Source organism: Homalodisca vitripennis, chromosome 2, assembly GCF_021130785.1.
Source record: "Homalodisca vitripennis isolate AUS2020 chromosome 2, UT_GWSS_2.1, whole genome shotgun sequence".
Taxonomy (NCBI): domain Eukaryota; kingdom Metazoa; phylum Arthropoda; class Insecta; order Hemiptera; family Cicadellidae; genus Homalodisca; species Homalodisca vitripennis.
In genome coordinates this window covers 203409029-203417980 of record NC_060208.1, presented here as the reverse complement: position 1 = coordinate 203417980, position 8952 = coordinate 203409029, and positions in this window count along the sequence as shown.

The following is an 8952-nucleotide window of genomic DNA, read 5'->3' as shown; positions in this document are numbered from 1 at the left end:
TATAGCATTTTGTTGAGGAATATGTGATATTTCAGCAAGTAAGCCTTTTTAATAATATGAAGTCGTTTCTCACCTCCTCACATACAAATTTGTATTATTTTATAAATGTGTTCTTATTGAAAATCATTTATTAAAGTTAGAAGCCTGAAAAAATGTATTATTTAATATTTTGTTACATTTGGAACCACATTAATGTGACTTTTAATTTTTTACAACTATTTTGAAGTGGCTACCATTTTGAGAAAGAAATTCTAAAAATTTACCACTCAGTTCAATTCTAGTAACACACATTTTTCTAAAACTAAACATTTTAACTTTGAAAGTATAAGAGGATTTCGGGCATTTGCCATCGGCATAGGTTATAAAAGGTATAACACAACGTTTCGAGGATTGGAATCTATCCTCTTCGTCAGGTGGGGGAGGTATTCATACGTACAAAAAAGAAGAGAAAGAGTAAAGAAGGGAAATAAAGGGTTCAAATGTACCCAAAAGCTGTTTGAAGTCCAGTCCAAGCGTTGTCCCTACACAGTATGCTTACATCTGCTTATATCGAGTACACTGTAGGATACTGTACGTATCCACTGTAGCCTGTGCTGGTGTGTTGTGTGATTGTGATCCTCGTTTTTGCGATTTGTGCTCGAAACTGGCATCCTGGACTGAAACAACGCCTGGACTGGACTCCGAGCAGCTTTTGGTTATGTTTGAAACCTTTTCTTTCCCTTCTTTACTTTTTTCTGTTCTTAATTTTTGCATGTATATTATACCTTCCCCACCTGACGAAGAGGATAGATTCCAATCCTCGAAACGTTGTGTTAACCTTTTATAACCTATGAAGATGGCAAATGTCCGAAATCCTTTTATCCTCTTAAACCTTCCATCGTCAATAACAAACTAAAAAAAAAAACTTTTACTCTAGTAAGTTTATGAGTTATGTACCGTGGAGCATGTTATACAAAGGGATATGCGTTATAATGTGAGGGATGGTGGAAAGATTATTTCTTAAGTTAACTCAATAACATAATTATATTCCGCAGTTGTGTGCACCTTTCCCAAAAACATTGTTAACAGAAACTTGTAAGACATCAATCACTTAATTCACACCTGGACGGAAGCATTGTAACGGGAAGGTGACAATGGTCTCTGCTCGTTATCATCGGCGGTGCCTTAATCTCTTAAGAGGATTAGGGAATTGAGGGTCAGCTTTATCAATTAGTAAGCACTAACAGTCACATGCTTAAGAGGTTTGGAGATTAGGTTAACTACAGTATTTTAATTTTTATACAGGGTGCTCTTAATAAATGACACGTTCGTTCTCTTTTTAACAAACAGCAATTGCTAAAATTGAATATCAATATCTTTTTCCTATCATTATGGAATGCAACTACAGTTCCCTTAAATTCTGGTACCTAAAATTGGTATTAAAAACAAATCGAAGTGTAATGTCATAGGTTATGGAAAACAACACACGATTATAACTGCTGCAGGTTTAGTTAATCGTATAAAGTGTACGTGATTGTTTACCTTTTTACTACGCATTTAACGGTGATATTTTGCTCTCTGAAAGTAAATGATCAAAGGAAACTAATTAGGCATAATGCATGCTGTGCCACTGGCGCTCTACTAATTAATTCTATACCTCAGTTTCAGGAACAGTACAATCACCTGTAACATTTTCTAATGTCATAATATCGGTCATAATAGACGATGTCAGAGAATAACGAAAGGTACTTCTCGTTAGGTTGACGGTTGAGCCATCCTGTCCTTATACGAGATCCCGCCTTCCCAACCTGGCTCAGTGGTGGCGAATTGGGTGAGGAACGTTGATGGTGTATCAGTTGTGGAGTTTCAGCGATGGAGATTAATGGAATGAAATTTTGGAGAATTAATAGTGGAATAGTAGTGGAGCATTGATGGAGGCTCAATGGTGGGGCATTAGTGGTGGAATAGTAGTGGAGCATTGAATGGAGGCTCAATGGTGGGGCAATGGTGGTAGAACAGAATTGTAGCTTGATGGAGGTTTAATGGTGGAGCATTAGTGGTGGAATAGTAGTGGAAGCATTGATGGAGGCTCAATGGTGAAGCCATTAGTGGTGGAGTAGTAGTGGAGTATTGCTGGAGGTTCATTGGTAATGGGGCCATTAATGGTGGAATAGTAGTGGAGCATTGATGGAGGCTCAATGGTGGGGCATTAGTGGTGGAGTAGTAGCGGAACATTGATGGAGGCTCAATGGTGGGGCATTAGTGGTGGAGTAGTAGTGGAGCATTGATGGAGGCTCGACGGTGAGGCACTAGTGGTGGAGTATTAGTGGAGCATTGATGGAGGTTCGGAACAAAATTATCACTCATTGAGGATTAATATGCGTTTAGAGTTCAAGTTAGGGCAGATTTGTGATCAGGCTCAAAGGTAAACGGCGTAATATAAGAAATCGAATAGTTTACATTATGTGTATGATATCACTTGGTAATTAATTGATAACTTGAAGAAAACGAAATTCTCAAAAAGTTACAGGCTTATTAATGAAATAATGATTAATTAAATCATTTTTATGTTTAAATAAGGAACATGCCAAGACCTTCAATCATCCTTCACGTAGGGACAGAAAAATGCATATATGTACTTACTATCTTCAGCCATTCTTCGCTGAACCCTACAAAAAATATTTAAATGTCTAAATGTTCTATTGGAGCGATAAAAGTGTTTTTTATTATGTGTCCTGAGTGTAAATCTTAAAAGCATCTGACTAAAAAACCTTTAACTATTTTTACAAACTGACCCAACCGTTGATCCTTAGGTTTATTAGACAAGAATGCTTCCTTATAATTTCCTTGATAAAAGAAGTATATCTTCGCTTTGTGTATAATTATTTACTGTATTAAATTTGAACTTATTATAAGTACTTGTATAATATAGGTAAGGCAACTTTTTTATAATTATGTGTCACCTAAGGGCTCTATGTAAGTTATCACGGTTCTATTACATAGTAAATTTGAAATCAAATAAAAGGTGAAACCTACTACCTACTAGGCTTTTCTTACAAGATATTCTTTTGACATACTACGTACAGTTTAATATTGTTTGTAATATTAAAATTGTACAGTTAAATGTAATATAATATGTTTATACTGTCGGGGAGTAGTGGTTTGTATTTAAAAACTATTTTCTGCGAATAAAGATGCTAACATATGAACAGGCTCTCTTGTTTTACACATGATATAAAAAGGGTGTCGTTTTTATGTATACTACATGAACGGTGACATTGCCTAACAGATTTCTCATTTCCCTTTCAAACTGGAACAACCTGTTGGTCCTTATATAAGAAACTCAATTTCAAAATCTTATCGTTAGTCTTTCTATCCTGTCTCTTAAGTATTTTGTTCTAAAACTCGTACCCTCTAGCTGTAACCTAAATAAGAGTGTTGTCAGGAGAGAATTAACCTATTGAGTAATCCTTAATGAACTTTGATATAAATCCTCGTGTTTTTCCATCAGTTGCCTAAACAAGCTGAGGACGTTATCTTATCTATAGCGATAAGATAAAAGAAAGTTGTTTCTGGCTTTATCACTGTCTTTTTAATATGTAAAGTCTGATTTAGAATTTTATTAAATTCTTTGATTTAAACATAGCCATTTTTGATTTATTATATGATCATTTTGGAGAAGACAACAGGATTTATCTCCCGAATAAGGTATAGTTGACACACAGTGTGACCTTTCCGTCTTTTTTATTTATTAATTAGTTGACGACTAGCTCCACATTTGTGAGAAGTTTTTGGACATCCAATTTTCACAACAGGATATTTAATGCGGGTGACCTGAGATTTATATCTTTCGGTATACGCCTTAACAGTGATCACTTTTATGCTAATGTTGCATTTCCTTTCTGGCTTGTCGTTTTATTTCTTTCAGTTTGATAAAATTCTCTATTATTGATAAATAATTAAAAAAATTAAACTACTTTTGTACAAAAAATTCTTAAGGGTTGGAGTTCGTAACGAAATTTAAGAACTCTCACTGAATATTTATTGAGCTGCAAGTAGAGTCTGAGTTTAGATTTTGTGTTTGGACACATATATTTAAACTTCCTACGGGCATATATTCCCAGAATTTAATGTTCCACTAGTCAAACCGATCAAAGTTTATATGGTTTGAAAAAAACTAACTTGAAGTATCAATCCTTCGATTACTCGATAAATTTTATTTTTTAAGCAACAAATAAATTTAACACCCCAATTTATGAGTTCTAAAATACTGTTAAACCCACACAAATTGTATACAGTCTTGAAACACTTAACACTGTGAGTAGTAACACAGTGAGTTCGGTAACGCTCGAGCAGAGTTTAAAATTTTATGTAAGACAGTAAAAGTTGCTCTAACAATGTTAACTGTCTACTTCATTGTTGCTCTATCTGTCACAGCGTTTATTCATTTGATAAATTGTGTATCGCGAGCTAATTTTTATTATTTTGCTCCTATTTTGGAGAACCAAATAGCATTAAACCAAAATGGAAATTTACAATATAGGGCCATTATACGAATTGAACCACAAATAATTGCGAAACTAAATGTGTTATACAGTTTTAAGTAGATTCACAAAAATGAAAGGAGCAAGAGTATAAAGTTTTCGAAAATACTGTAAAACATATGAATCGATCAGAAACAAATACTACAACTGTGTTTCCCAAAATTTCTACATAATTCTGATAATATTTTATGAAATACAACTATCGCCTCAATTGAAGCCGTTTTTAATCATTCTTAAAAGCGTATAAATAATTTAATTAAAGGTAATTTAAAAATATTATTAAGGAAAGTGGTTACACAAGCTTTATCAAAATAATTTGTTCACGTCCAAATAGATTTTTAAAATAATTTAAATCATTCCAGTAAAAGTCTTATAGGTCTATAATTGTTATAATCATACTCACCTCCACCGATCTGTTGTACCATATTGCGATGTAGGAGCGGAGACATGTACTAACGACGCTACGCAGCAAGGTACATGATGACCCTATTATGTATAATGGTCAAGACGACAGGACATTATATCTGGCCTACCTCGCTCTCCACCCCCCTTCCCACCGGAACCGCTATAACAGGTCCCCTTTCCGGTTTAGTAGCAAGGGTGTGTGTAAATAAATATTCGTGTTTCGGTAATTCTCTTGACTTAAGATCCAAAGTAAGAACGGAGACACATAAATTCGCGTGAGAGTTTGCACATCCGCGCCAAACTCTTCCACTTTCCAAAAGTTAAATCCGATAACGGAAATTTCTTCTGCTGAGCTTCTATTTGCCCATGTGTGTGTACATTTACATTTCTCGGAAAAGTCACGCAACGAAGATAATGTTTATAAAATAAAATTAACAAGAAATTATAATTTTATTTGAGATAGTGTCTTACACATAATCGAATATGTGGTACATTATATACGGATTGGGTGTCGATACCATGTATACGGCTTTGCAGTATAATATAACGAACCATTGGGGTATTCGTGTGATAGAGGCGATTATTGGTTCTCACTATGGACGAGGTCCTGGTCAACTAGACGGAACTTTAGGCAGACAAAGGTAAGATGGGTCAAAACCATGGCTAAAACTCATCTCTTCCATATGACCAAGCCGAAATTCATTGATTAAAGTTCTATTCAACAAGTGCTCACCTAATGTTAGAAAAAATGCATAGAGCTGTCTACTGTTTTGTGCCTTGATTGCCTTTTGTGTAAAGTACATTTAAGCTGTATTCAAATATACCTATCGATATCCATGATATAAACGTTCTTTAATTTCCTTACTTAACATGGTTTACTTCTTGAAATTTTTTGTTAACTCCATAGCCTTTTCATATCCTAATAACATAACCTACCTATAGTGGACTATCCTAAATCATAATTACTACTTTCACAGCTTTTTCACAGTGCACTGGCCAAAACAGTAAACGTTACCTTCTTAGCCTTATCACAGTGCACTGGCCAAAACAGTAATCGTTACTTCCTTAGCCTTTTCACAGTGCACTCACCAAAACAGTAATCGTTACCTTCTTAGCCTTTCCACAGTGCACTGGCCAATAAGCAATCGTAACCTTCTTAGCCTTTTCACAATGCACTGGCCAAAACAGTAAACGTTACCTTCTTAGCCTTATCACAGTGCACTGGCCAAAACAGTAAACGTTACCTTCTTAGCCTCTTAAAAGTGCACTGGCCAAAACAGTAAACGTTACTTCCTTAGCCTCTTCACAGTGCACTGGCCAAAACAGTAAACGTTACTTCCTTAGCCTTTTCACAGTGCACTGGCCAAAACAGTAAACGTTACCTCCTTAGCCTCTTAAAAGTGCACTGGCCAAAACAGTAAACGTTACCTCCTTAGCCTCTTAAAAGTGAACTGGCCAAAACAGTAAACGTTACCTCCTTAGCCTCTTAAAAGTGCACTGGCCAAAACAGTAAACGTTACCTCCTTAGCCTCTTAAAAGTGCACTGGCCAAAACAGTAAACGTTACCTCCTTAGCCTCTTAAAAGTGCTCTGGCCAAAACAGTAAACGTTACCTCCTTAGCCTCTTAAAAGTGCACTGGCCAAAACAGTAAACGTTACCTCCTTAGCCTTTTCACAGTGCACTCGCCAAAACAGTAAACGTTACCTTCTTAGCTTTTTCACAGTGCACTGGCCAAAAAAATAATCGTTACCTTTACAGCTTTTCCATAGTGCACTGACCAAAACAGTAATCGTTACCTTCTCCTCTGTTTTATAGTTTTTTGCTTAAAATAATAATCGTTTCCTTTCACAGCCTTTTCGTAATGGATTTTAGTGGTCTGTCAAAAACCATAATAGTTACCTGCACAATCTTTTCTTAGTGGATTGCTCAAAATCATCATGAGTAAAAAACTGTGACTTATAGTTTACATGACAGTGAGGAAGCTGACAGAAAAGTTGGCAGAATTTTAAAGTAAAAATTCCAAACTAGCCCTTGGTTTATTTGTAGAATGTTGAATACAATCAGATGGTACACTGCCATACTACAGCGTAGTAAGTGTAAATAAGAGCCATTGTTGTCAATGTGCACGTTTATTAGTGTTAAAACTCTTAGTTTACCCCTATCGACAGTATTTTTTACTCAGTTACTATATCCATGTATATTAACTAGCCCAGGAAAACGTACTTTACATTTATTATAAAAACGTGAAATTACTGGAGCTTTTTATCATATGCAAAACTCCGATTAGACAAGAGTAATTCTTTAAGAATCGTCGATGTATTTCCGATGGTTTTGTGTTTCGCTTTGCCCTTTTTTCTAATATAAACGTAGTTTATTTGATAATAAAATGTATAACCTAAACCGTATGGAAGAAAAACTATAAGTTATATTGTTTTTCTCTAGCGACCAACTGAAATTACTAGTTTTCATCATATTTCAATGTTAAGTTCATAAAAAAATGTTAGTATTTTAAAAATAAATATTTTGTAGCATAAAGAAAATTAAATAATATAATGAAAAGACGTGGTAATTTTTACTATAGCCATGAAAGTTTTTCGGTAGAAATCCAAATACGCTAAAAGAAACACACAAATAAACTATATCTGAGTAATACGAAATAATCATAGCCTAAATAGTCCAAAGGTGCTGTTGTAATGCATCCTTCAGGGTTATAAAGAATTTATTGAGTATGTTTACATAAAAGCCAGTGCAATTTTCTGCTACCATGGTCAAACACCGGTTGAGTTAACTCTATTTATCCATTGTAAATTCATGTTCCATCGGTTAGTAATTCATTCAATATCAAATGCGTCAAGCGCATTTTGAACTGTAGTTTCGAATAACATGTAATTCTGTATTCATCTCTGGTTTACACTCTACGTTTATAACCGCAAGTGGTCACAGGGGTCTATTCACTTTTTGGCGGTTTATAAAGTACAGTGTTATTCAAAAAGATATCCCTCGAAACAGCAGAAAAATTAAGTGGTAGCATTATAGGGAGTACATTTAACAGTTTTTATGGATGTGTTTATTTTACACCTCAAGTTTTAATTCCCCCATTATCATTGAGCCTCTTGGAATATAGACACCGGATAAGAAGAGCTATAGTGTTGAGGTCAGACTCTGGTCAGACATTGAGGATCAATTAATGATATCGCGTAACCCGAGGGTCTCATATATACAATCACTAACATTTTTACAGACCTTTGAAATTTCCCTTTGCAATGCCACCAATTTATTCTTCTGTAAATTAAAACAAGGTTTATTACGTGTATTCAGAAGTGTCGATTTGAGTTTTTCATGTAAATAATCCTATCCAGGAGGTATATCTACTTGAAAGAGTTAAAAGAACAAAATGGACTAGTGATTTAAAATTTAAATCAGGGCGATACCAGTGTCTCAGTAATGTCTTACTTAGATAAGGATTTCGGACTCAATCACATTATTATCTTATCGCACTGCCATGATAGCTGCAGTAAGTACGTGGAAGTGTTTGTTATTATGTCTTTACTTGGGGAATAAATCTACTATACAATATAATGAAGACAAACTTGAGGAGTGTTTTACATTAAAAGGAATACATCAAATCCCACCACGCCCTGATGAAAACTGCAACAAATTAAAATTAAAGCATAAGTTTTCTAGAAAGAAGCTCATCAACATGTAGAGGGCAAAAAGTCCATTTGATATAAATTTAAGATAACTAATAATAATAATAATTTATTGTTCTTCCAAAATATACAATACATTTAGTTACAATAACACATACATATTTATATGCAAACAAAAAATATACAGTCCACCACAATTACAATAAAACAAAAAATGCATATATATATATTATGTTGCCATAACAAAGTTTTTTTGTGGAAGAAGCAATATTTCACCTCAAGGCAGAGCCCGTTTTGAGGTTGCAAATGTTAACATAACCAACTGATCTAAACAGAGCTCAAAGATAATACAGTTAGTGCATCATACAAAAACT